The sequence below is a fragment of the Podarcis pityusensis genome (assembly GCF_964106645.2).
Source record: "Podarcis pityusensis genome assembly, chromosome: 3".
NCBI classification, from domain to species: domain Eukaryota; kingdom Metazoa; phylum Chordata; class Lepidosauria; order Squamata; family Lacertidae; genus Podarcis; species Podarcis pityusensis.
In genome coordinates, this window is record NC_138026.1 from 110,881,479 (window position 1) to 110,907,953 (window position 26,475).

Sequence of the window (26,475 nt, forward strand, 5' to 3'; positions counted from 1 at the left end):
GACGGGCACGGATCGAGAGGACAGGTGGTGGGCTTTCCAGCTCGGAGGAGTCTGTCCACATCGGCTGGGGATATCTGGTTGAAGTGGTCCAATACTGGACCCGAGGACAGTTGAGGGGCCTCCAGTTCCTTTATTATATCCAAATTAGCAGGGAGGTCATGGCGGAGCAACAAGACCTTCTCCGCAAAAAAGCTCGCAAATGCCTCACAGCTGTGTGTCATATTGTTATTTAAATTTGGCTGTCACTCAAGGGACGTTAAATACCTGATTATACTAGATAATTGCGCCGGGCGAGAGCTAGCGGATGCAATGGAGGCCGAGAAGTAAGACTTCTTAGCAGCCTTCACTGCCATCTCATAGGTTTTCATAAAGGCCCTATAAGATGTTCTTGAGGCTCCATCACGGGCACCCTGCCATACTCGCTCTAGCCGTCTGAGGTCCCGCTTCATTTTCTGGAGCTCCTCGGTAAACCAGGGAGCCCGGTTTCTGCAGGGTCGCAGAGGGCACTTAGGTGCGATCTCATTGATGGCTGCTAGGAGCTGGATATTCCAGCCCTCAACAAACTCAGTCAATGAGTCGCCAGGGGGAGCAAGGTCCCGCAAGGCTTGGCGGAATCTATCAGGGTCCATCAGCCTCTGCGGGCGAGCCCAAATCGGCTCGCCACCTAAGCAGGGTGGGGGTGGAAAGTCAATCCTGGCTTTCAGAGCGTAGTGATCAGACCATGGCACCTTCATCGAAGGAGACATGATCACATCTATACCTACGCCAAAGATCAAATCCAGCGTGTGGCCTGATTGATGTGTGGGGCCCGAAACAAACTGGGAGAGCCCTAGTGTCGCCATGGAAGACACCAGGTCCAGAGCCTGTGAGGAGGGAGTGGCATCAGCATGGATGTTGAAGTCCCCCAATACCAATAGGTTAGGGAACTCCAAGGCCCAGCCGGCCACCGCCTCCAATAGGCCTGACAGGGTGGCTGCTGGTGCGCTAGGTGGCCAGTACACCAGCCAGACAGCCAAGCTCTCCTCGGAGCCCCACACTAGGCCAACACATTCAATGCCGGGGATCGATGGCGATGGTAGAGCCCTGAAAGGACAATCTTCCCGGATTAATAATGCCACCCCTCCCCCCCGGCCCACAGTCCACGACTGGTGGAGGACAGAGAAACCCGGGGGCGCCATCTCTTGTAAGGTAACTGTTGCCCCTTCGCGCACCCAGGTCTCTGTCACACAAGCCAGGTCGACCCCCTGCGAGATAAAGAAATCTCGCAGGGTGGCGGTTTTGTTGCCTATAGACCTGGCATTGCACAGCACCAGTGACGGAGGTGAATAATCCTTGCTCACCCTACCCTCGTCCCTCGGGATGAGGCACAGATTGGAAGGGGTACGAGCATATCCATATCTCGATCCCCTTCGCCTATAACATCTGCCCCCACCGCCATACCTCCATCGCCCCTCCACGGTAGCAATCCCAAGCCTCATAGTAGCCTCCATTGATGGCAATTAATGTTATTCTTTCGCAGCCTAAAACAATAAAACCTTAAAACAATAAAAACAAAAAACAAAAAATGGTTGGATAGTGTTCTTGAAGCTACCAGCATGAGTTTGACCAAACTGTGGAAGGCAGTGGAAGACAGGAGTGCCTGGCGTGCTCTGGTCCATGGGGTCATGAAGAGTCGGACACGACTAAACGACTAAACAACAACAATGCAACAGAGGCTGGAATTCTGCTTCAGGTTCTGGCTACGACGTTATGAGAAGGACATTGACAAACAAGAGGAGGTTCAGTCAATGTGATGCCCTCCAGACCTTGCAGGACTTCAACACCCATCACCTGACATCTAGAGCAAGGATGGAAGAAGGCATCATTTCTGCTCAGCCCAGCATTCATCGCATGCGAAACTGTTTCCATCCCACTGCAATTTGTCTTCCACCAAAAACTACGTTGTTCGTCTCACTGTCTGCTGTGTAGAAATTAATTACGGTGTGCATTGCAAACAAACAAATGTGGCCCCCAAGATGGTTGCTTAGAAGCGATTGTGGCCCTCAGGCTGAAAAAGGTCCCCTACACTAGCTTTGAGGGCAGAATAAGGGAAAGGGGGCCAACATACATTGGCTTTCCCCGGGTTCAAACCAACCAAAGCCAACAGAACTCTTGTAGGTACACGGAAAAGACTGAAGGTAAGAAACAGTCAAAGGTCATTGAAATCCTATTTCAATGAGATTCCTTGTCTTATCCTGCATCAGCACACGGCAGTTCTACCTGCTGTGCCTTCTAAGGAATCCTAAAGCTCTGATAGTGTGTGTTGGGGATGGGGAGGAAGGAGTAAACATCCAAGAGGGATATTGCACGGAAAAAACATTTTCCCCCCAACCAGATATTCAAAACAGAGGTATGATGAGGAGAAAAATCAGGGTGGGGGTCCCCAAAGGGGGGGAGGAGGGGAGAGTTACATGCACATCAAAGCCTTCCAAGTTGTAACACATGTTTGCGCTTTGTGGCTGCGTTCGCCGCGATGTTATCAGAGCCTCTTGATGTTCCCATCATCTTATACACCCTTCCCTACGTGAAACATCTATCTGGGCTTCCTTGGTGGATAAGATACTGGGGAACTGAATACATTTCCACACATAAATGTTTTATTTCATATATAATGCACCCAACCTCAAAGCAGGGAAAATAAGTGGGGGGTGGGGGGGGTTAGGTACAGAATCTTTCTAGCATTATCTTTGAAAAGAGGATTAAGTCAGACTGCAGCCCGTTTGATCTCAGAGGACGAGTGTAGACACAGGGAACGTGTGAGGGAACGTGTGGCCCGCTTTATCACATGCAACCGCCATCTTTATCCAAAATAAATTCAAAAACTCGCAATGGGATGGGCCAAAGCATCTTCATCATTAATTACCCATCCTTTGTTGAGGGAAAGTTACAACAATTAAAACAGAATATTATTTTAAAATCTTAGAAAGAAGGTGGGTTCTGTATATCTCACCTTCCCCCACTTCCCCCGATTCCTCCTCCTTCCCTCATAAATCTCTCTTCCACCTCCACCTTGGATCTTCACTGTTTCTCCTTTCTCCTGTTTCTACCTACCTGAGACATCTCCACATGCCAACCTTTTAACAGTCACAGGATGCTCTCTGCATCCTGAGACTTTCCCACCCAGCTGGATTCCCTCACCCTGACATTAATTTCTTTAAAGGTAAAGGGACCCCTGACCATTATGTCCAGTCGTGGCCGACTCTGGGGTTGCAACGCTCATCTCGCTTTATTGGCCAAGGGAGCCGGCGTACAGCTTCCGGGTCATGTGGCCAGCATGACTAAGCCGCTTCTGGCGAACCAGAGCAGCACACAGAAACACCGTTTACCTTCCCGCCGGAGCGGTACCTATTGATCTACAGTACTTGCACTTTGACGTGCTTTTGAACTGCTAGGTGGGCAGGGGCAGGGACCAAGCAATGGGAGCTTACCCCATGGCGGGGATTCGAACCACCGACCTTCTGATAGGCAAGTCCTAGGCTCTGTGGTTTAACCCACAGCGCCACCCGCGTCCCTTAATTTCTTTAGAGTGCTTATAAACAGCCCTTCCGCCAAGCGAATCTCAGGACAAGGGACAAGAAAGATTAGTAGGAGTCTTAGAATCGTAGAGTTGGAAGGGACCACGAGAGTCATCGAGTCCAACCTCCCCACCCCCAAAAAAAACCACATGGAGCTCAAAAACCCACGACCCTGAGATTTAGGGTCTCATGCTCTACAGACGGCATACAGCAAATGCCGGCAAAAGTGTCACACTAAAAGCTATTAGCACCTGGTTCACTTATTTAAGGGCTTATAAACCGCTTCCCGACAAATGTTCCCAAAGGGGTGTGTGGGAGAAATGGTGAAAGAACAACCGCTATACAGTGGTACCTTGGTTCTCAAACTTAATCTGTTCCAGAAGTCCATTCCAAAACCACAGCATTCCAAAACCAAGGCATGCTTTCCCATAGAAAGTAATGCAAAATGGATTAATCTGTTCCAGACTTTTAAAAACAACCCCTAAAACAGCAATTTAATATGAATTTTACTGTCCAACGAGACCATTGATCCATAAAATGAAAGCAAGAAACGATGTACTGCAGTCACACAATCAATCAATCAGTAGCTGAACTGGGTTCCACACAGTCACAAAAACAAAACAAAAAGAGACACAAAAACACAAAATAAATAGCAAAAACAGGCACCGCAGCGTAACACTCAAAACAGAAGTATGGTGCTCAAATCGGAAGCATAACACTCAAAACAGAAGCGTAGCACTCAAAACAGAGCACGTTCAGCTTCCGAAAAAAGTTTGCAAACCAGAACACTTACTTCTGGGTTTGCAGTGTTTGGGTTCTGAGTTTTTTGAATACCAAGACGTTTGAGAACCAAGGTACCACTGTAGTAAGAATTAAGCATATACATAATGCTCAGGCACCACAACTGCACAAATGGCTTCACTTCGCCTCTTCGATGGACCGCCCCTGATAACCATCTAAAAAAAAGCCCACCAGATAGTAAAATGCATTAAATTACAAGATTCTTTAATGATATACAATATAAAATGGCCAAGTCGCTTGTTTGCAGACTCCCTCAGCAAAGATGGAAGTCAGATAATATGACTGGGTTGAGGTGCTTTTAAAGCTTAGACTCTCACCTGAAGTATCACTTAAGAGGTCTGGTGTGAACTGTGCTTGTTTGCTAACGTTCAGCAACAATGTCTTTTTACCTGTGTGAAAGGAAAGCCTGTGACCACTTGATCCTCACCCAGAGGATCAAGGTAAGAATGAGGCACTTTTGGAACAAAACTAGATATTTTTTCCTTATACACTCGATGGTGTTTATAGCTTAATAGTTACCGTATTTTTTGCTCTATAAGACTCACTTTTCCCCTCCTAAAAAGTAAGGGGAAATGTGTGTGCATCTTATGGAGCGAATGCAGGCTGCGCAGCCATCCCAGAAGCCAGAACAGCAAGAGGGGTTGCTGCTTTCACTGCACAGTGATCCCTCTTGCTGTTCTGGCTTCTGAGATTCAGAATATTTTTTTCCTGTTTTCCTCCTCCAAAAACTAGGTGCGTCTTGTGGTCTGGTGCGTCTTATAGAGCGAAAAATACGGTACTCTGTTAACTCAAAATGCTGTGTTTAAGTCGAAAGCTCTTAACAGAGATATTTAAGCACGTGTTCAGAACTCTCATTTGAAACCTGTATCTGAATGAACTAATTCCTCCTAGAATGGCTATTGGTCTTACTAACCCAGTAAAAAAAAAAGGCGAATAATATTACCATAATAATAGCTACTATAACAGCTACCTGGGACAGCTCAGTCGGTAGAGCATGAGGCTCTTAATCTCAGGGTCGTGAAATTGGACCGATACAACTGAAAAAAGTTTGAAATTCTACGAATCTAATTATTAGAGCAGGGACTGTGAACCTGTAGCCTCCAGATGTTGTTGGACTTAACAGCCATCAAGCTCAGAGACGGCTAGAACACAAGTGAAGGAAAGCTCCAGTCAAATGCAATTGAATACTGGTAAGGGCTCATCATTGAGCCTACCTAGTGGCAATGAAGATTGCATCCGCATTGTGCTATCCAGCAGAGTTTTTCTGGGTAGAGTGGGGCCTTTTAAAGTCTGGCCCAAAGGAGGTGACAGAACCAAGTAATGGTGAAAGGATCCAAATACCTAAAGTTCCATCTCTTCCCATATGACATGGACCCTGTGATCATCATCAGAGGCCCTTCTTCATGTGCCTGCTCCATGAGAGGTCCAGAGGGTGGCAACATGAGAAAGGGCCTTTTCTGCAGTGGCTCCTCGCTTGTGAAATGGTCTCCCCAGGGAGGCTCGCCAGGTGCCTTTTTGTTACATATCTTTAGACACAAACTTTCCTCTTCTCCCAATTGAATAATCTATGGCCTTTTATACTGTGTGTGTGTGTTCGTTTGTTACTATGGTGTGTGTTTTTGTGTTTTTATATTGTAAACTTCGGTGTGATGCTTTGAGGAAGGACGGTATCGAATTTTTATAAATAATAATAAATCAGTATCATCATCCCTGACCACTGACTACACTGGTGGGAGGTGGAGTTCTGCATCATCTGGGCAGACACAAATTCCCTACTCTGGTGTCGAGACTGATCTGCAGTCCCCATGGAGTCAATAGTCCATATCTGATTCTCCAAGGCAGTAGGAATTGCACTGTGGCTCAAACGCTTCAGAACGGCAGCAGCAACAGACGCCAGATGTTCACTAGGATGCGATTTGCTCTGTCTTTTGACAGCAAGATGAATAAACACAGCTGCCTAATGTGTTCCTTGCACTTTCGCTGTGGTGCAGGAGTAAAGCTCCATCTGTGTCTCTCAGAGACCTCTGCTCTTTCGCTTCCATGCCAGAGGAAAACGTTAGATGCATCCCACAAGAGCAATCTGTGGAGGAGCGAGAAATTTAATATCCGCTCATTTGTTCATAGAGCTAATGGGTGCATGACAGTCCGTGGGGAGGAATTCTTGTAAAGTTTGCAAACAGTGGCCACTGGTGAGTTATAGACACACGCACACACTGTCGCCTGCAGGACTTAGATTTCGGCATGCATGAGAAAGCACTAGAAGACGGTGCTTCTCAAAACAAGCTAAAAGCTGCAATCTCTGGGTGGATTTGGTGGTGTTGCAGCATGCAAGCATTCCTCACAGCCACCACTTGTCCACATATGGCCATGGGACCAAGCCTCCCTTTGCCTTTATAGTGTAGAGCAGGGGTGTCCAACAGGTCGATCACAATCTACTGGTAGATCCCTGGGAGGTTTGGGTAGATCGCAGTTGAACGCTGAGTCCCTTTCCTTACTGTTGGTAAAATCAAATTCGGCCCCGCCCTCCGTTGCTGCATGATCTGCAGAGCGGAAGACAGAGCTTACTCATTGTGGCTGTTTGTGGGTGGCTGTTCCTCTTCCCCCCACAAAAAAACAACCCTTATAAACGGGGATTTTCTCCTCCCTACGAAAAGCTCAACAACTTTGACCTGAACCCCCCCAAAATGGGGGTAGATCACTGCAAGTTTTTAGTTCTGTAAGTAGATCGCAGTCTCTTGGGAGTTGGCCACCAAATAATCTTGAGCGTGTCTCCAAATCTGAGGGTCCAGCTCAAGGTCTTCCCAAGGGCATCTGGTTGGCCAATGTGAGAGCAAGATGCTGGATTACTGTAGATAGACCTTTATTCTGATCTGTTGTTGTTTAGTCGTTTAGTCGTGTCCGACTCTTCATGACCCCATGGACCAGAACGCGCCAGGCACTCCTGTCTTCCACTGCCTCCCGCAGTTTGGTCAAACTCATGCTGGTAGCTTCGAGAACACTGTCCAACCATCTTGTACTCTGCTGTCCCCTTCTCCTTGTGCTCTCCATCTTTCCCAACATCAGGGTCTTTTCCAGGGAGTCTTCTCTTCTCATGAGGTGGCCAAAGTATTGGAGCCTCAGCTTCAGGATCTGTCCTTCCAGTGAGCACTCAGGGCTGATTTCCTTCAGAATGGTTATTCTGATCTAGCAGGACTCTTCCAATGTTTTATGTTCTTACAAAGGCCAAGCTGGACATGACGTTAGTTGCATGAATCCAATTAACACGCATGGTCTTCCTTATGCAAATGGAGACATGGGGAAGCCTGAGCCCACCTAGGTCCATGGGGAGGGGACGGTAGCATTTTTCTTCTCCTTGCTGCCGCCCTGACAAAAAAACCCCTCTCCCAAGCTGCAATGTGCCTGTCACCAATGGAGGCCTTCCGTGAAATGCAAACAGCAGCTTTGGAGAGGCTATTTTTACTGGGACCATGGTGGGAAGAGAAAGGGTTAAACTTCCTCTCCATGCCCTGCTTGGTTGCAAGGCTGCTCAGGCTTCTATTTACATAACAAAATGACGTCCACATTAATTGCACTCATGCAATCAACATCGCATCTCTGTTGGTCCTGAATATGTGAAGCAATGAAGAGGTGCATTCTTCCTTCTTCATAATCTCTGCATAAGTCATCACCCATCACCATGGGGAGATACTAGCTCCTTTGTTCAAAGATCTAGGTTCAAGTTATTCAGCGCACAAGTAACACAAAGTGAGCCTTTTATCCTCAGCCTGTCGTGCTGTTTCACCTTTGTTGTAGGAAAGACGTAGCAGGGCACCTGAAAATGTCCAAAGCAATGAGCGAGGATTTAGGAGATAGTTGTTGTTGTTTTTACACTGCCTCTCTTAGCTGGCAGATCAAAGCTTTCTGCCAATTGCTTGTCGCAACCTAAGAAGAGGCTTCTGTTGATTCACCAGCAGGACACCCTTCTACAAAGAAAAGGTCTGGCCAGGCTCTCATAACATCGAGCCTAGATCTCGATGGCAACATGTTGCGCACGGGGTTCCCCTTGAAGACCCCTTGGAAATGTGATGTGGATGGGAACCCACCTGGCTGATAACTTCTTGCGAAACATTAAAGATTGACAGCAGCATGACTTTTGTTTCTGGGCACAATTAAATGTGTTGGTGTTAACCTACCAAAGCCCCAACAACAGCTGGTGAACCAGTGGAAATTCAGGTGGTGCTGGACTACAACTCCCAACATCCCTTACCATTGGTCATGCTGGCAAGGGACTGATGTCCCACAACTTCGGGAGGGCCTCCACACCCTACCCTAGACAGTTCAAGGATGGGAACCCTAGAGGAATTGTGATGGCCTGGGAATCTGATTCAGAGGCTGAACCGGAGGAATCCCAGCCTGCGCATGAGTCCCCGCCTCCAGGGCCGGCTGAGCTGGGGCAGGGCCTTGAATCTGAAGCGCCTGCACCTGTGCCGGATCCTCAGGAGCAGACACCAGATGAATCCACTCTGGCTCTGGAGGTGATTGAGGACCCATTGCCTGCAGGTGTGCCTCTCCCAGCCCTGTCAGGGGAAGGTGAGCCTCCCCCTGGGTCCAGTAACCCTCCAGCCTCTCCTGAGCTGCAGAGGCTCAGGGCAGAGAGGCGGAGGGAACTGGTTTCTCTCGGGAGGAGTGCTCGCCTTAAGGCCAGGAGAGGCGGGTCACCTGTGGGCCGGGACTGCCCCTGGCCTCAGAGAAGATAAAGGCCAGTCAGCCCGGTCCCAGGTTGCAGGAACAACGTTGTTGGAAACCTGCCAGCACCCAGACCTGTCTTTCTGGAGTTCCCGACCACGCCCGGCTTTTTGCTTTGAACCCAGCTTCCCCCTTGGTGGACAGTCTCCAGACAGGCCCAGGACCGGACTCTGACCACGCCTCATGGTAACCCCCCCGGGACCAGCACAGGAATGCTGTCTCACATAAAAATCTACCTAACTTGTACTGCCTCCAAATGTTAAAAGGCTGGTTATCAGAGGAAGGCCTTTTATGTGGCTGCAAAATTCCCTTCCCAGACACTTGACCTTTTTAACTCTGTGTGGCTGTTTGATGGTTTTGTGTTTGACGGTTTTGTGTTTGATGGTTTTGTATTTTGTGTTTTTTTGGATGGTATTTGTGTTGTTGGTTTTTATCTTAGAAATGCATCTCGGGCACTATTTTGGGGGATTTGTGGCATATAAATCTGATGAATTTTATCCTAGCACAGATATCCGACTCCCTCTCTGTAAAGTGCCGCATGGAAACTAGCCTACTGGAGAATTCAGGAGCCCTTGTGCTGGACAGCTCCCAAATGGTTCAACACTCTGGTCCCAAGACTTCTCTGTCTCTCCATCTCCTGCCTAACAGCACCTGGTTGGACAACTCCGTTGACCTGCCTCATTGTTCCACACCTGAGGAAGCCAACATGGTGCCCTCCAGATGTTGCTGTACTACAACTCCCATCACCATTGACCATTGGCTGGCTGTGGCTGATGGGAATTGGGAGTCCAGCAACATCATAAACCACTTAGAAATCATTTTGGCAAGTAGGCAGTAATAGTAATGATAATAATAATAATAATAATAATAATAATAATAATAATAGTGCGTGCTGATCATGCTGCTTTATGGAAGTGAGTTGTAGCAACTTACAACTGCCAGGAGCAATACCTGAACACCTTCCACATGTGCTGTATCAGGAAGATTTGGGACATCCCATGGCAGGACAGAGTCTCAACGTTGTGCTCTCCTGAGCCCACATTCCCAACAAATTCACACTCCTGCCTCAGCGATGTCCATGCTGGCTTAGTCATGTCCGCAGAATGGAAGATGGAAGGATCCTCAGGGACATGCTTTATGAGGAACTGGCTTCAGGCACCAGGCTCATTGGCAAACCAACTCTGTGCTACAAAGACAGTCTGCAAAGGTGACGTGAATGCTGGCAGCAAGAAGCCTACCATTTGGGAATCCCTTGCAGGTGCCCACAGTGCCTGGAGACAAGACAATCAGGCCATGTAGCCACAACAGCATCCAGAGAGAGGAAATGACAGCTGGGAGGAGAGCAGAGAAGAGAAGAGAAGAGAAGAGACACGCCATGGTACATCTGCAACAGCAGCACAACTGGACACTTTCATTAACCCCAGCTGCAATAATAATAATAATAATAATAATAATAATAATAATAATAATTTATTATTTATACCCCACCCATCTCGCTGGGTTTCCCCAGCCACTCTGGGTGGCTTCCAACAGAATATTAAAAACAATACAGCATCAGACAGAAAAAACTTCCCTAAACAGGGCCACCTTCAGTTGTCTTTTAAAAGCAAAATAGTTGTTTATTGCCTTGACATCTGCTGGGAGGGTGTTCCACAGGGCGGGTGCCACTACCAAGAAGGCCCTCTGCCTGGTTCCCTGTAACCTCACTTCTCGCAGTGAGGGAACCACCAGAAGGCCCTCGGCGCTGGACCTCAGTGTCCAGGCTGGATGATGGGGGTGGAGATGCTCCTTCAGCTATACAGGACCGAGGCTGTTTAGAACTTTAAAGGTCAACACCAACACTTTGAATTGTGCTTGGAAACATACTGGTAGCCAATGCAGATATCTCAGGACCTGTGTTATATGGTCTCGGTGGCCACTCCCAGTCACCAGTCTAGCTGCTGCATTCTGGATTAATTGCAGTTTCCAAGTCACCTTCAGAAGTAGCCCCACATAGAGCGCATTGCAGTAGTCCAAGCGGGAGATAACTAGAGCATGCACCACTCTGGCAAGACAGTCTGCGGGCAGGTAGGGTCTCAGCCTGCGTACCAAATGGAGCTGGTAGGCAGCTGCCCTGGACACAGAATTGACCTGCGCCTCCATGGACAGCTGTGAGTCCAGAATGATTCCCAGGCTGTGCACCTGGTCCTTCAGGGGCACAGTTACCCCATTCAGGACCAGGGAGTCCTCCACACCAGCCCGCCCCATCTCTTCAAAACATGTCTCTCCTATATCGGTCTCGACAGCCATAGCAGGCGCTGCAAATCTTGAACAAAGGCGCACTCCTCCATTGTCTCCCAAGGCAGAGGGTGTGTGAGCAGGCAGGGGTGAAGCCGCCACTGCCTCCTTTTGCAAACTGTCTCTGAATAATGAAGAGCCTCTGTGCTGGATCAGGCCAGTGGCCCATCTAGTCCAGCATCCTGTTCTCACAGTGGCCAACCAAGGTGTTCATGGGAAGCCAACTGTGCCTGCCCAACTGCACAATGATGCTGGAGTGCTTGGGTAGGTCTTTGGGTGCAATTCAGGGGCTCTGTTTAGTTACCCTGCCTAAACTGAAATGTACACAGATTGTACACCCAAACACATCCTAAGCATTGCTACCCATTGATGTGGTATCCAAGTTGTTATTGTTTAGTTGTTTAGTCGTGTCCAACTCTTTGTGACCCCATGGACCAGAGCACGCCAGGCACTTCTGTCTTCCACTGCCTCCCGCAGTTTGGTCAAACTCATGCTGGTAGCTTCAAGAACACTATCCAACCATCTCGTCCTCTGTCGTCCCCTTCTCCTTGTGCCCTCCATCTTTCCCAGCATCAGGGTCTTTTCCAGGGAGTCTTCTCTTCTCATGAGGTGGCCAAAGTATTGGAGCCTAAGCTTCAGGATCTGTCCTTCCAGTGAGCACTCAGGGCTGATTTCCTTCAGAATGGATCGGTTTGATCTTCTTGCAGTCCATGGGACTCTCAAGAGTCTCCTCCAGCACCATAATTCAAAAGCATCAATACTTTGGCGATCAGCCTTCTTGATGGTCCAGCTCTCACTTCCATACCAGTCTGCATTTACAGTGGACGCTTGGGTTCCAAACGTGATCCGTGCAGGATGCACATTTGCAACCCATAGCAGCGTGTCTGCGCACACGCAAGTTGCGATTCAGCGCTTCTGCGCATGTGCAAAGCGCAATTTAGCGCTTCTGCTTATGCGTGACCACCGAAACCCGGAAGTAACCAATTCCGGTACTTCCGGTTTTCGGCGCATGCATAATCCGAAAAAAACACAACCTGAAGCGTCTGTAACCCAAGGTATGGCTGTATGTGCATCAGCAATATAGTTTTGTATAGATAGAGACAGACAGACAGACACACACACACAGGGAAAGAAACTGTCTGAACTTTTTTTGAGGGAGAGAAGAAGAAACAGAGGGAGAAGAGGAGGGGGGGAATGTAACCTTTGCATATCAACTGAGAATTTCACAAAGCACAAAACCTGATTATGACTAAAGCCTATGAATTATTCATCCGGCTTCAAGTGAGAGAGATCAGATTTAATTACATTCCAAGGCGCAACTCCTATAGAATTAAAAAGCAGGGAAAACAAAAACACTCATTGGTCTAACACAGTGGTTTTTAAGCAAAGGCGTACAGGGAACTTTAAACGGCCATACATATACATCTCAGAAGAGAAAAGCCAGCCCTCGTTCACAAGCTAAACTAAGGGATGTAATTAAAAACATGTAAATGCTTCGTCAGTACTGCCCTCTGCTTAGAGGATGCTTTGATGTGAAATCTGATGAAAAGGTTGTCTCTTGAGCACAGAGTGAACCCTAATCAAAAATACCTGTAGCAAAAGCTGGCCCCAGGGGGGGAACTTGATAAAATCTCATTTATTTTGCCTCCTACATTTCAGTGTTTTTAAATGCCTCAGAGTGCAGGTCCCTATGTATGACTACTCGAAAGCAAGGACTACTGAGTTCAATAGGGCTTACTCTGAGGTAAGGGGGGAAATTTCACCCTTAGGAAGGCTAAAACACCTCTTATTTTCCTACACTGCAACGTTTTGTTACAAGTTCCCTTTTGTACTTAGCTCAATACAGTTGTCACTCCAGTGATGGAAATCAATGTTCTACCATAGCCAGCCTCCCCTCCATGTTTTCACTGCGTCTGTGACTGCGAAGGAAGTGGAGCATTTAAGGGACACGGTCTGTTTTGCAGCATGTAAGATTATAAAACTTGCACGTCAGTATGTTTGGGGATCTGGGATTAATGTGCTTCTCCTGTTGGTGGATCACACTGGATGGGTGGTAAACTCCTTGGAATATATGATGGGCTGTACCAGTCTGCCTGCAGTTAGGAATTTATTTATTTTTGTAATCATTTTTTTTAATTTCCCATTTTTCCAGTATTGCATCATAACAAATAATTCACTACTTCAAGAGTTTCCCCTCCCCCCTCAGACTTCCCTCAACCTCCTTCTCTGGTTTGTTTTAACATGGTATTATTTCCTGCATATTTTCATTCCATTTGTTTTTAACATTTGATCTTATGTTGTTGTTTAGTTGTTTAGTCGTGTCCGACTCTTCATGACCCCATGGACCAGAGCACACCAGGCACTCCTGTCTTCCACTGCTTCCCGCACTTTGGTCAAACTCATGTTCATAGCTTCAAGAACACTGTCCAACCATCTCGTCCTCTGTCGTCCCCTTCTCCTTGTGCCCTCCATCTTTCCCAACATCAGGGTCTTTTCCAGGGAGTCTTCTCTTCTCATGAGGTGGCCAAAGTATTGGAGCCTCAGCTTCACGATCTGTCCTTCCAGTGAGCACTCAGGACTGATTTCCTTCAGAATGGAGAGGTTTGATCTTCTTGCAGTCCATGGGACTCTCAAGAGTCTCCTCCAGCACCATAATTCAAAAGCATCAATTCTTCGGCGATCAGCCTTCTTTATGGTCCAGCTCTCACTTCCATACATCACTACTGGGAAAACCATGGCTTTCACTATACGGACCTTTGTTGGCAAGGTGATGTCTCTGCTTTTTAAGATGCTGTCTAAGTTTGTCATTGCTTTTCTCCCAAGAAGCAGGCGTCTTTTAATTTCGTGACTGCTGTCACCATCTGCAATGATCATGGAGCCCAAGAAAGTAAAATCTCTCACTGCCTCCATTTCTTCCCCTTCTATTTGCTAGGAGGTGATGGGACCAGTGGCCATGATCTTCGTTTTTTTGATGTTGAGTTTCAGACCATATTTTGCGCTCTCCTCTTTCACCCTCATTAAAAGATTCTTTAATTCCTCCTCACTTTCTGCCATCAAGGTTGTGATCTTATAGTTTATCTCAATTCTACTAATTGTAAGTGATTACTCAAAACCTGCTAGGGAGTCCAATTCTTTGCATTGTTTCTGTAAATAAGCCATAAACCCTAGCAACCCCAGAGTCAGTCACGACTGGACCTAATGGTCAGGGGTCCCTTTACCTTAACCATAAAGCAGTACATAGTAAAGGTAAAGGGACCCCTGACCATTAGGTCCAGTCACGGACTACTCTGGGGTTGCGGCGCTCATCTCGCTTTACTGCCTGAGGGAGCCGGCGTACAGCTTCCGGGTCATGTGGCCAGCATGATTAAGCCGCTTCTGGTGAACCAGAGCAGCACACGGAAATGCCGTTTACCTTCCCGCTGGAGTGGTACCTATTTACCTACTTGCACTTTGATGTGCTTTCGAACTGCTAGGTTGGCAGGAGCTGGGACCGAGCAACGGGAGCTCACCCCATCGCGGGGATTCGAACCGCTGACCTTCTGATCAGCAAGTCCTAGGCTCTGTGGTTTAACCCACAGCACCACCTATTTTCATCAGACAAATGTTGGAGGGTACGGAGTTATCTGACTCCCGAGCCATCTGAAGGCAGCTCTGTATAAGAAAGTTTTTTAATGTTTAATTATGTTTTTATATATGTTGGAAGCTGCCCAGAGTGGCTGGGGCAACCCAGTGAGATATGTGGGGTATAAATAGTACAATTATCATTATGGAAGGGGACATCCCTATTTTCATCAGAGAAATGTCGGAAGGTGTGCAATAGATAACCCTGATGGGTTTATATGCAGTGCAAGAGTAAGAACTCATATAGACAGCATTACCCGGACCAGCTTAAGTTGAAAGATTTCCTTGAATCTCTTTTCAAAACCAACGTGTTATAATTACCTAAACTGTGTGGACAGTATAAGCATCGATCTGGAACTCGCTGAGCATTTCCCCCAAAGGAACAAGGAGAGGAGAGAGGTTGCCACACCATGGAACAACAGCAATCTCCTTAAATTAATTACTTGGGGGGGAGAGATTATGCCTACAGAAAATGACAGAGAGCTTAGTCACAAATCCCTATTTCTACTGCTTATACCTTCCTGCTTAAAATTCCCAAAAGATGTAATTTTCTTCCAATAATATATTTATTTCAAAGAATAATAAACAGTTTCAATTCAACCCGTATGTGATGAGTGCCTGTTTCGCTACATTTACGGTATTTCTTAAAACGTGCCAGGCTAATAATTGACATGGGATGCGGGTGGCGCAGTGGTCTAAACCACTGAGCCTCTTGGGCTTGCCGATCAGAAGGTCGGCGGTTCGAATCCCCGCGACGGGGTGAGCTCCCGTTGCTCGGTCCCTGCTCCTGCCAACCTAGCAGTTCAAAAGCACATCCAAGTTGAAATAGATAAATAGGTACCACTCCGGCGGGAAGGTAAACGGCATTTCCGTGCACTGCTCTGGTTTGCCAGAGGCGGCTTAGTCATGCTGGCCACATGACCTGGAAGCGGTACGCCGGCTCCCTCGGCCAGTAAAGCAAGATGAGCACCGCAACCCCAGAGTCGGCCACGACTGGACCTAACGGTCAGGGGTCCCTTTACCTTTACCTTTTAATAATTGACATGGTTAGATGTAGACTTCTTTATTTTTTTGAAAAAGGCAAATTATTATGTCTTTTCTTCCTGTCCCCTGCCACCTCACTGGGCAGCTGAAATGCATGCTTCTGTTGTTGTTAATAATAATAATAATAATAATAATAATAATAATAATAATAAAAAATTTCTATATTATAAATATATTTATTTATATCCCGCCTTTCCCCCATGTGAGGACCCAAGGCAGCTTGCACAAATTAAAAGGGATTCCCAACCAAGCTCTGATATTCTTTCTTTACTCAAAGCGATTTTGGTTGCCTAAATCAGTACATAAGCAATACTGTCTTTGATAATAACAAATGTCAACCGGCCCCTTCAAAATTATATGTACTTACAAGCCCACCCAATATGCTAGGAGGCTGCTTTCAATGTCAGCAGCTCGCACTGGTAAAAACCATGCATTCTTCTTATTGCAAACGGAGTGAAGAAATTGAAATATATAGTGTTTTCTACAAATACCCTTTTTTGCATAGGCACCCAGAGAGTAATTGAAACCATTCATGCACACACAGGACCATTGCTCATTAGACAGACTTAATTGAAAGTCTCTTTCCCATTCCAAAAATAATCAATAGGATAACCTCCATTATTGCTTTCCCTAAAAGTAGCATCTCTTAAGGCTGGTCCAAACAGCTGAGCCAGAGAGGAGGGGAAAGATGTGTTCATTAGCGATAGCATGTTAACTAGCTCCCTCTGGTGGCTGGTCGTTGAATATTCTTCCCTTCAAGTTTTCTTTCGAGATTTACAGTATAAGGATTACTCCCTAATTTATTTGCATTGCATTGATCTGTACAGCCCTAAAATGCATTCCTGAATGGTGTGTGCTGTTTGCTTCTTGGCTGGAGGAAAGCAGAGGTGACACCCACTCGTAATTCCCGCTCCACTAAGCAAAGCCAAGATTATTGCCACCAATAAATTTATTCACCAGTTGGACTGGCTGTATATTAAGAAACAGTGGAAAAGGTATTACAATGCAAGGAGATATTCTCTTGTTGTTGTTGTTTAGTCATTTAGTCGTGTCTGACTCTTCGTGACCCCATGGACCAGAGCAGGCCAGGCACTCCTGTCTTCCACTGCCTCCCACAGTTTGGTCAAACTCACGTTAATAACTTTGAGAGCACTGTCCAACCATCTCATCCTCTGTTGTCCCCTTCTCCTTGTGCCCTCCATCTTTCCCAACATCAGGGTCTTTTCCAAGGAGTCTTCTCTTCTCACGAGGTGGCCAAAGTATTGGAGCCTCAGCTTCACGATCTGTCCTTCCAGTGAGCACTCAGGGCTGATTTCCTTAAGAATGGAGAGGTTTGATCTTCTTGCAGTCCGTGGGACTCTCAAGAGTCTCCTCCAGCACCATAATTCAAAAGCATCAATTCTTTGGTGATCAGCCTTCTTTATGGTCCAGCTCTCACTTCCATACATCACTTCTGGGAAAACCATAGCTTTCACTATATGGACCTTTGCTGGCAAGGTGATGTCTCTGCTTTTTAAGATGCTGTCTAGGTTTGTCATTGCTTTTCTCCCAAGAAGCAGGCGTCTTTTAATTTCATGACGGCTGTCACCATCCGCAGTGATCATGGAGCCCAAGAAAGTAAAATCTCTCACTGCCTCCATTTCTTCCCCTTCTATTTGCCAGGAGGTGATGGGACCAGTGGCCATGATCTTCGTTTTTTTGATGTTGAGCTTCAGACCATATTTTGCGCTCTCCTCTTTCACCCTCATTAAAAGGTTCTTTAATTCCTCCTCACTTTCTGCCATCAAGGCTGTGTCATCTGCATATCTGAGGTTGTTGATATTTCTTCCGGCAATTCCAGTTTGGGACTCATCCAGCCCAGCCTTTCGCATTATGAGTTCTGCATATAAGTTAAATAAGCAGGGAGACAATATACAGCCTTGTCGTACTCCTTTCCCAATTTTGACTAATCAGTTGTTCCATATCCAGTTCTAACTGTAGCTTCTTGTCCCACATAGAGATTTCTCAGGAGACAGATGAGGTGATCAGGCATTCCCATTTCTTTAAGAACTTGCCATAGTTTGCTGTGGTCGACACAGTCAAAGGCTTTTGCATAGTCAATGAAGCAGAAGTAGACGATATTCTAATGGTGCCTATAGAGGGGGCGTGGCTTGGGGATTCCCCAACCCTGAAATGCTCACTCCATTGGAAGTAAGTCCCACTGAAATCAACAGAGCTTGCTTCCTTTATACACACATATATAATTCTATTAAATTTTCTGTTTTACAATTTAAAGTACTCACTTTTACATCCTTAAGATATCAATGACTTCCCTTCTTCTCTTTCAATGGTTCATTTTACATATCATAAATCCCTGCATATTTTACAGAAACTATTCCATTATTACATCCATCGTGACTTATTTACACAGTTGAATTTATTTTAATACTGCCAGGGTTTTCAGCTGTACACAGTTATTTCCCATAAACGTTTTCCAATCCTCTCTAAACGTTATGCAGTAATCTTATTCTATATGTTAAGTCTGCAAGCTGCGCATATTCTGTCGACTTAAGTTGCCAATCTTCTTTAGTTGGGACCTCGCTCGTTTTCCTCTTTGGGGCTAATAAAACACAGGCCGCAGTAATGGCATACAAAAATATATATTTTTTGACACCTGGGAATTTCAGTCTGAATTATCCCCAACAGAAAGGATGCTGGGGTTAAACATTTTTTTCCAATTCATTATGAATCATTTCCCAGTACTCTTTTACCCTTTTACAAGTCCACCACATATGAAAGAACATTCCCTCAACAGAGCTTACTTCCGAGCAAGCATGCACAGACCCTCCAAAGTGTCCCAGTTTTCCAGGGACCATCCTGGATTTACAGAAGCCATCCCAGTTTCTGATTTGATCCTGGAATGTCTCACTTTTCCTTAGGATGTCCCTATTTTCATTGGAGAAATGTTGAAGGGTACGGAGTTATCTGACCCCGGAGCCAAGGAGATAAGTAATTGCATAACCTTTAGAAGACATCTGAAGGCAGCCCTGTATAGGGAAGGTAAAAAGGGATGCAGGTGCTGTGGTCTAAACCACTGAACCTCTTGAGCTTGCTGATCAGGTCAGCAGTTCGAATCCCCACGATGCGATGAGCTCCCATTGCTTTATCCCAGCTCCTGTCAACCTAGCAGTTCAAAAGCATACCAGTGCAATTAGATAAATAGGTACCGCTGCGGCGGGAAGGTAAACTGCGTTTCCATGCACTCGGGCACTCGTCACAGTGTCCCATTGCACCAGAAGCAGTTTAGTTATGCTGCCCCCAAGAGTATTGTTAGCCCAGAAGTGGAAGCAAGAAGAAATTCTGACGAAAGAAGAATGGCAGACGAAATTAATGGACTATTCAGAATTGGACAAAATGACAGGAAGGATTCAAAACCTGCGGGACCAGAGATTTACAGAAGACAGGAAGAAGTATATGAACTATTTGAAGAGCAACTGTAACCAACAAATTACACTAGTAGGGCTACAAGAAGTTTTGTAAGGAGAAATATACGAAGTGTTACAAAGTAGAAAAAGATAGAGATATTGGTTATGAGTTTTAAATGTACGGTAATAGGGAAAGTAAGAAATGCAAAGTAAGAGATTAGATTTGAAAATTTTCAGATAGGACTGATGGAAGTAAAAAAACTGAATAAGATGTAAAAGTATGTTTAATTATTGTTGAAAATGGTATGTTAAAAAACTAATAAAATTTTATATTAAAAAAAAGTTAACCTGGAAAAGCTGTCTGTGTACAAAAACGCCGGCTCCCTCGGCCTGAAAGCAGAGATGAGCCCATAGCCAAATTTGACTGGACTTAACCATACAGGGGTCCTTTACCTTTTCATATACAGAGGGGAGTTTTTTAATACTTAATGTTTTATTATATTTTTTTTATATGTTGGAAGCAACCCAAAGTGGCTGGAGCAACCCAGTCAGATGGTTCTTGTGACAATCAGATGGTGAGAGTAGGATGGTGGAATTAAAACCTTTTTAAATATATATATATATATATAAAAGAAATGTTAGTAACAGTAAGCAAAGCATTTTTCTCACACGTTAAACGCATTGCATATTTGATTCTGCCTCCAAAGCAGCCACACACAGAGCCCCAAAAACCGTGAGACAAACAATGAATGGCTCTTTGGAAAACGACAGCAGCGTCTTGCGAGCAGTAATGGTTTTCAGGGCTAATTATCTCATTAATTTGCAGTCCTCTCCTCCCACAACAAGTTCTCGGTGATGTTACCAAGTGTCAGCTCATTCCAACCTCTCTTCATCGTAGAAGGAAAAGACGCCAGCATGTATTCCTTCCACTCGAGCAAAAGTATTAATAGGGGGATGCAGAGATGTGCAGAGGAGACCTTTATTGACTCAACATAAACAGCCTGTGAAGTTTATTCCCTGGCCAAATGTCGAACATCCCTCAGCTGCGAGAACACTGGTTTTAACTGTCCTAAACTCTGGTTTCTGAAGTGAATTTATTGCTGGTCAATAACCAGCTGCGTTTCCCCCATAAACTATAAAAACAAACATTTCCCCGTGCCAGTAAATGATTTCTCAACATGCAAAAGACTTGCACTGTTAGGAAGGCAGCAAAGTGGTAAGGAGCCATCTTTCGTTGCTCTCACAAGGGGCATCATGAGGTGATTTAAAAGGCTCAAGGCCTCCTGGCCGAGGCTGCTGGGAGTTGTCCATCCCTCCTGTATTTTAATCCCTTAGTCCCAGGACTGGTGCAGAGACTGTACTTTTTGAGAATACTAAGGAAAAACCATCTTCCGCAGAAACTGCTGCTTGCCTTCTATCACTGTGCCATTGAGAGCGTGCTCACTTATGGCTTATGTGTGTGGTACGGAAGCTGTACTACCCAGGACAGGATGGGGTTGTGCAGGGTTGTTAAGGCAGCAGAGAGCATTGTTGGCTGCCCACTCTCCACCTTAGAGCAGATTTATGCCACAAGGTGCCATAGGAAGGCACTGGACATAGTAAAAGATCCATCGCATCCTGGTCACTGTCTCTTCGAGCTCTTGCCGTCAGGACGGAGATACAGGACGATGAAGACAAGAACGAGCCGTCTTAAGAACAGCTTCTTCTCCAGAGCGATCTCGGCCCTGAATGGGAAGCCCGGACTTTGAAAGTCATCTAATCTCCCTTGCTGTATTATACTGTATTGATTAATTAGTGTTTTTATGGCGCAGTCAAATAATTTCGTTGTCCCCGAAGGGGGCAATGACAATAAAGATATTATTATTATTATTATTTTTAACATTCAATTGGAAGCCGCCCAGAGTGGCTGGGGAAACTCAGCCAGATGGGCGAGGTATAAATAATAAATTACTAAATTATTGTTATTATTATAGAATATATTTTGCAGCCTGTGGTGGAGCAGCAAGCACTCCTTCCCCCAAAGTCATGATGCACAGGACACCCAACCTGCTCACCCAGCAACCCTGTGAATGCAGTTAGGCAGAGGCTGAGCTGAGAAATGGTGGCCGAAGGTCACACGCACCCCAGTTAGGTCCTGGGTCAAGTGGGGATTTGAACCTGATTCTCTGTAGCCCTGATCAGACTCTTTAATACACCCTTGCATTTAAGCACTAGCCTGGCAAGCAATGTTGACCAGGAAATGCATGTGAGTGAATGGGCTGGTAGAGGAGGAATAGGGTACTGCGTCCCTTTCTATGCGCAGCACCAAAACTAAGTTGGCTGCTAGAGAACAACCAGGAGAAATCCATCCCTCCTCTCCCAAACTCCAGGGAGCAGTGGTTTGTTTTTTGTGTTTTTTTTTTGGTAGGCTAGTGACGTCTGAGGAGTTATTTACAAGGTTGCTCTAACCACTGCACTATGCTGTTTTGGTGATGTCAAACACAATCGGCACCATTCCTATAAAAAGCCAAAATACGCTACATTTTATTTCATTTCTCCCCCACCCCCACCCCCCTTTGCAGGAGTCATAAATCAAGTCTATCCCAAAGGAGAAAGTCAGAATTTCCACAGCACCATAAATTAATACCGTGGCACCACAAGTACAGAAAAAGGGAAGAAATTATTCCCATCTAGGTTCCCATCTTCTCATCCTCTCAGTCTGAATGGTGTATGAAATATTGATGCTCACTCCTGTTAGCAGAAAACTGCTCTCATTGCAATTTTTTCTCTCTTTCCCTAGAATGGAATTGCAGCGTAAGAGGAGCCATTCTGTAAATTCAGGGATTTGGGAGCCATTTGCCATGCAAATCTACCTTTCTGTGCTAAGGAACTGAAGACTGCAAGAGGAGGAGAATGGGAAGGTCAAGGGAAACGCTCTTGAGTCTCAAGTGGTAAAGGTAAAGGTAAAGGTAAAGGGACCCCTGACCATTAGGTCCAGTCATGGCCGACTCTGGGGTTGCGGCGCTCATCTCGCTTTATTGGCCAAGGGAGCCGGCGTACAGCTTCTGGGTCATGTGGCCAGCATGACTAAGCTGCTTCTGGCGAACCAGAGCAGCGCACGGAAACGCTGTTTACCTTCCCGCTGGAGTGGTACCTATTTATCTACTTGCACTTTGACGTGCTTTCGAACTGCTAGGTTGGCAGGAGCAGGGACCGAGCAAAAGGAGCTCACCCCGTCGCGGGGATTTGAACTGCTGACCTTCTGATCGGCAAGTCCTAGGCTCTGTGGTTTAACCCACAGCGCCACCCACATCCCGAGTCTCAAGTGAAGATGCCTCAAAAGAAATGGTTGGAGCCAGCGGAAGTGGCTGGGGAGGGAAAGGGGTTGCAGAGATGCAGGCAGCCGTTTACACCTTCTCCTTCCCATTTCCCTTCAGCTGCAGCAGCACCGGCGCTCTGCCAGCCTCCCTGGGAGGAGGCACAAAGAACGGCAGACCCCCACACCCTCAAAATGTGGCCAGCAGGGCACTGGCTTCTTCCCAGGCCACTGCCTGAGAGCAACAGAAGTGACCGGTGGCTGTGTCAAAGGGCATGCACAGAGGATGTAGCCCTAAGGGTAGCTGCCTGTAAGCGAGGCTCTCCAGTGAGGCTGGACAGGAGACTATCACCACGTCGAAAGAGAAATTAATTCAAGTTCCTTCATCTCCCTACCTTCACATACACACACCCCACGAGGCCAATGTAATACCAGATGATTGATAGGTGGGTGGTCCTGCCCACTGGTCAAAGGTAACCCTTGAGGCTAAAAGGCTACCCCTGTTATTTGAACATAACCAGCATTCCAGCCAGGCAATGAGAAAGGTACGAATGAGGTCTTGTGGGGTGTCTGGCCTAGAGAGAATACTGAAGGCCATCAGGGGTCTAGAACAGTCATAGGCAAACTCGGCCTGCCAGATGTTTTGGGACTACAACTCCCATCATCCCTGACCACTGTCCCTTTTAAATTTATCCCTCGGATTTGAAATGTCTTTAATGCCAATAAAGGTATTTGTATTGTATTGTATTGTATTTTGTATTGTATTTTGTAATGTATTGTATTGTATTGTATATTGTTGTAACACAGCCTAAGACCTTCTGGCAAAAAGCCAGGTAAGAAATAAAAAACAATAAACGACAATCAAAATAAATCAACCAACTTTACAGGGAATGCGTCTTTATTTGGAATGATCTGTGCCAATATTTATGCCTTTGCAAGTGTTTCCATCCATTTGAATGTTGAACTCCTTTGAGAGAGAACGGCGCTTGGACGCTTATCTGAAAGCCTCTGAGCAAGAGTTTAAAGAATCTCTGAAGAGAGGATATCCTAACACGGGCAGCAGTGGAGAGGTCTATAATTGCACTGAGCACCACAACACGGTTCTTATGACAGCCAGAAGCCTTAAGCACTATGAGGAGCCTGCTTCAGTTCTCGTGTTTTCTCTCCTCTCTGTGTTTCCTGAACTGGAAAGAGGTGGTGGGACATTCTGTTCGTACACTTCGCCCAGTCTAAGCTGAGATTCCGAAATGGCGTAGCTTCTCAACACGTCTTTGTAAAGCAAGGCGTCCTGCAGGCAAGTGGGTAATGGCAGCTGGCGAATAAACTGGTCTGACCGTAAGCGATCGCTCGTCAAAAGTGACCGGATCTCCAGACGGCAAAGATGAGACAAGGGAGGGATGTGCTCTGTCGCAGAAAAATAAAACAGAATTATATGGGGCACAACAACCGAGACGACTTCAAGCTCCCTTCTGCAATTGTTCCATAAAACCATCATAGTTAACAACCACAGGTCAGGCTGCCCCTCCATGACTTCGTCTTGGCTCCTTTTAAAGCCATCTAATCGAGCAGCCATCGCCACACCATGCAGCGGCGAATTCCATAAATGCATCACACACTGTTTAGAGAGTGGAAGCCTTTCTTCCTTCTGCCCTGAATCTACTTAGCAGTCAAGACATATCTAATCTGCATTAAGAGTTCCTGAGCCCACAGACTTGCTTTGCAAATTCAGTGCAAACTGGATGATCTTGGGTTTTTTGTTTGTTTGTTTTGTTTATAAAATTTAAAATATAAGACTGAAACCAGCTCCCTTCTATTAAATAGCACCATCTGCCTTATTCTTTAAAAAATAATAATATTGCAGATCTTTTAAACAGACAAGAGAGAAAAATAATGAAAATATTGAGGGCAGGGGAGGGCGAGTAAGTGAACTGAAGGGAGACCACAAAGAGATGGTAATTAAGCAAATATTCAGACTGAACCATCCTGATACGTTTGCTGGCCTTGTACACAGGAGAGAAAAAGAAAGACATCAGAGTCTAGCCTAACCTTTCTATTATTAAAAAAAATGGTATTTCACTCTCCCGAGTCTCTAGTTAGCAACTGACGATTCCATACTGTATCTGCGCTTTTCTTTCTCCCTGGCGGGTGGTCCTGAGCTTCACCACTGCCAGGAGTAATTGGCTGACCTTTATCTCCAGAGCCGGATCAAGCAGTACGACAGGATCATTTATATATACCCACTGATTTGGGAAGGCTAATTGGAAGAGCTGTGTTGTATGGACGCCTCTGCTCTGAAACCAGCTTGCACTGCATAGGAAGGAGTCTGTCCACCAGTCATCTAGCTCAAAATTATTTACTCCGGCTGGCAATGGCTCTCTGGGTTGCAGTCCTTCGTAGCCCTCAAACTTACAGCAACATCCTACACTGAAGGCAGGGAGAATCAACAAGCTGCTCTCCACGTGTTGCTGGACTATGATAATGATGATGATAATAATAATAATAATAATAATAATAATAATAATAATAATAATAAATTTATTATTTATACCCCGCCCATCTGGCTGGGTTTCCCCAGCCACTCTGGGCGGCTTCCAACAGTATATTAAAATACAATAACCTATTAAACATTAAAAGCTTCCCTAAACAGGGCTGCCTTCAGATGTCTTCTAAAAGTCTGGTAGTTGTTTTTCTCTTTGACATCTGGTGGGAGGCCGTTCCATAGGGCGAGTGCCACTACCGAGAAGGCCCTCTGCCTGGTTCCCTGTAACTTGGCTTCTCGAAGCGATGGAACCGCCAGAAGGCCCTCGGCACTGGACCTCAGTGTCCGGGCAGAACGATGGGGGTGGAGATGCTCCTTCATGTATACTGGACTGGACTACAACTCCCATCATCCTCCAGTCCACATCTAGAGGTCCACAGGTTCCCCATCCCTGAATTCTAACTCCCAGCTGGGAGCAACAAGGCTAAATGGTGCAGTGAAGCCCCTACACACCCATAGACCTTGTGCCGAACAGAGTGCAGAATGGCAATAAAACTGCTGGTTTTCACCTCTCCAAGCTAGCCCAGCCCAGAAGCCTGGATCAGGCTTATGATAGAGTTGGAAGGTAGGTATGATAGAGTTGGAAGGTTATGATAGAGTTGGAAGGGACCCCAAGAAACTGGACCAGCTTAGGATGCAACAGATTCTTGGCTAGTCTGGCTCCACCACCTCTCTCAGCCATTTGTGGGGCAGGGGGAGATAAACTACCATTGGTGGGATACAGCTTCCACCGCCACCACCACCACCGCCACCCCACACTTTCAGTGGGTGCCCTCTGCTTTAGATGCCTCTGCCATCAGAGTAAAGCCTCCACCATAGCCTAACCTCCACCCAGCATGGCAGGTTTCACGGTCTGCCTGGCAACGAAGCCTTCTACAGGGAAGCACGGATTTTTGTGAAACACAATTACTCTGGATCAAGATCCGCACCGCTTCTTTTACAGGCTCCACATTATTTTGCCCAAGCGTTCGTAATGCACGTCAACCCCAAAAGCAGTTTTGTCATCTATGCCGGGAAATAAAACAGATTGCATAGAGTCACTTACCGAAGTGACTGCAAGTCACCCAGGCGGAGGTTTCTTTGTGGTCGGAAAGGATCTGCTCCACGTCCCAGGGAAGCCTCTTCCAGTTAGTGAACTCCAGAAGGAAGTTGAGAGTGTCACTGCTTACAGAGGAAACCCTACGATCGAGCAGAACTCGGTTATTAGGAGAGCTT

General features: G+C 46.2%; 1 protein-coding gene and 1 pseudogene across 2 annotated transcripts in view; both read right to left on the bottom strand.

Annotated features, from left to right (window-relative positions):
- LOC308474485 (proteasome activator complex subunit 4) overlaps positions 1-26,475 on the bottom strand; it is a 201,365-nt gene that overhangs the window by 90,060 nt on the left and 84,830 nt on the right. The gene's annotated exons all lie outside the window — the stretch shown is intronic.
- The window catches only part of LOC308474559 (ankyrin repeat and SOCS box protein 3-like), a 38,943-nt pseudogene continuing 36,069 nt past the window's right edge, over positions 23,602-26,475 (bottom strand). The window contains exons 9-10 of the transcript XR_013991617.1: positions 26,306-26,439; positions 23,602-24,125 (exon numbers count right to left, since the gene is read on the bottom strand). The product of XR_013991617.1 is annotated as an ankyrin repeat and SOCS box protein 3-like (transcript). The remainder of the gene's footprint in view (positions 24,126-26,305; positions 26,440-26,475) is intronic.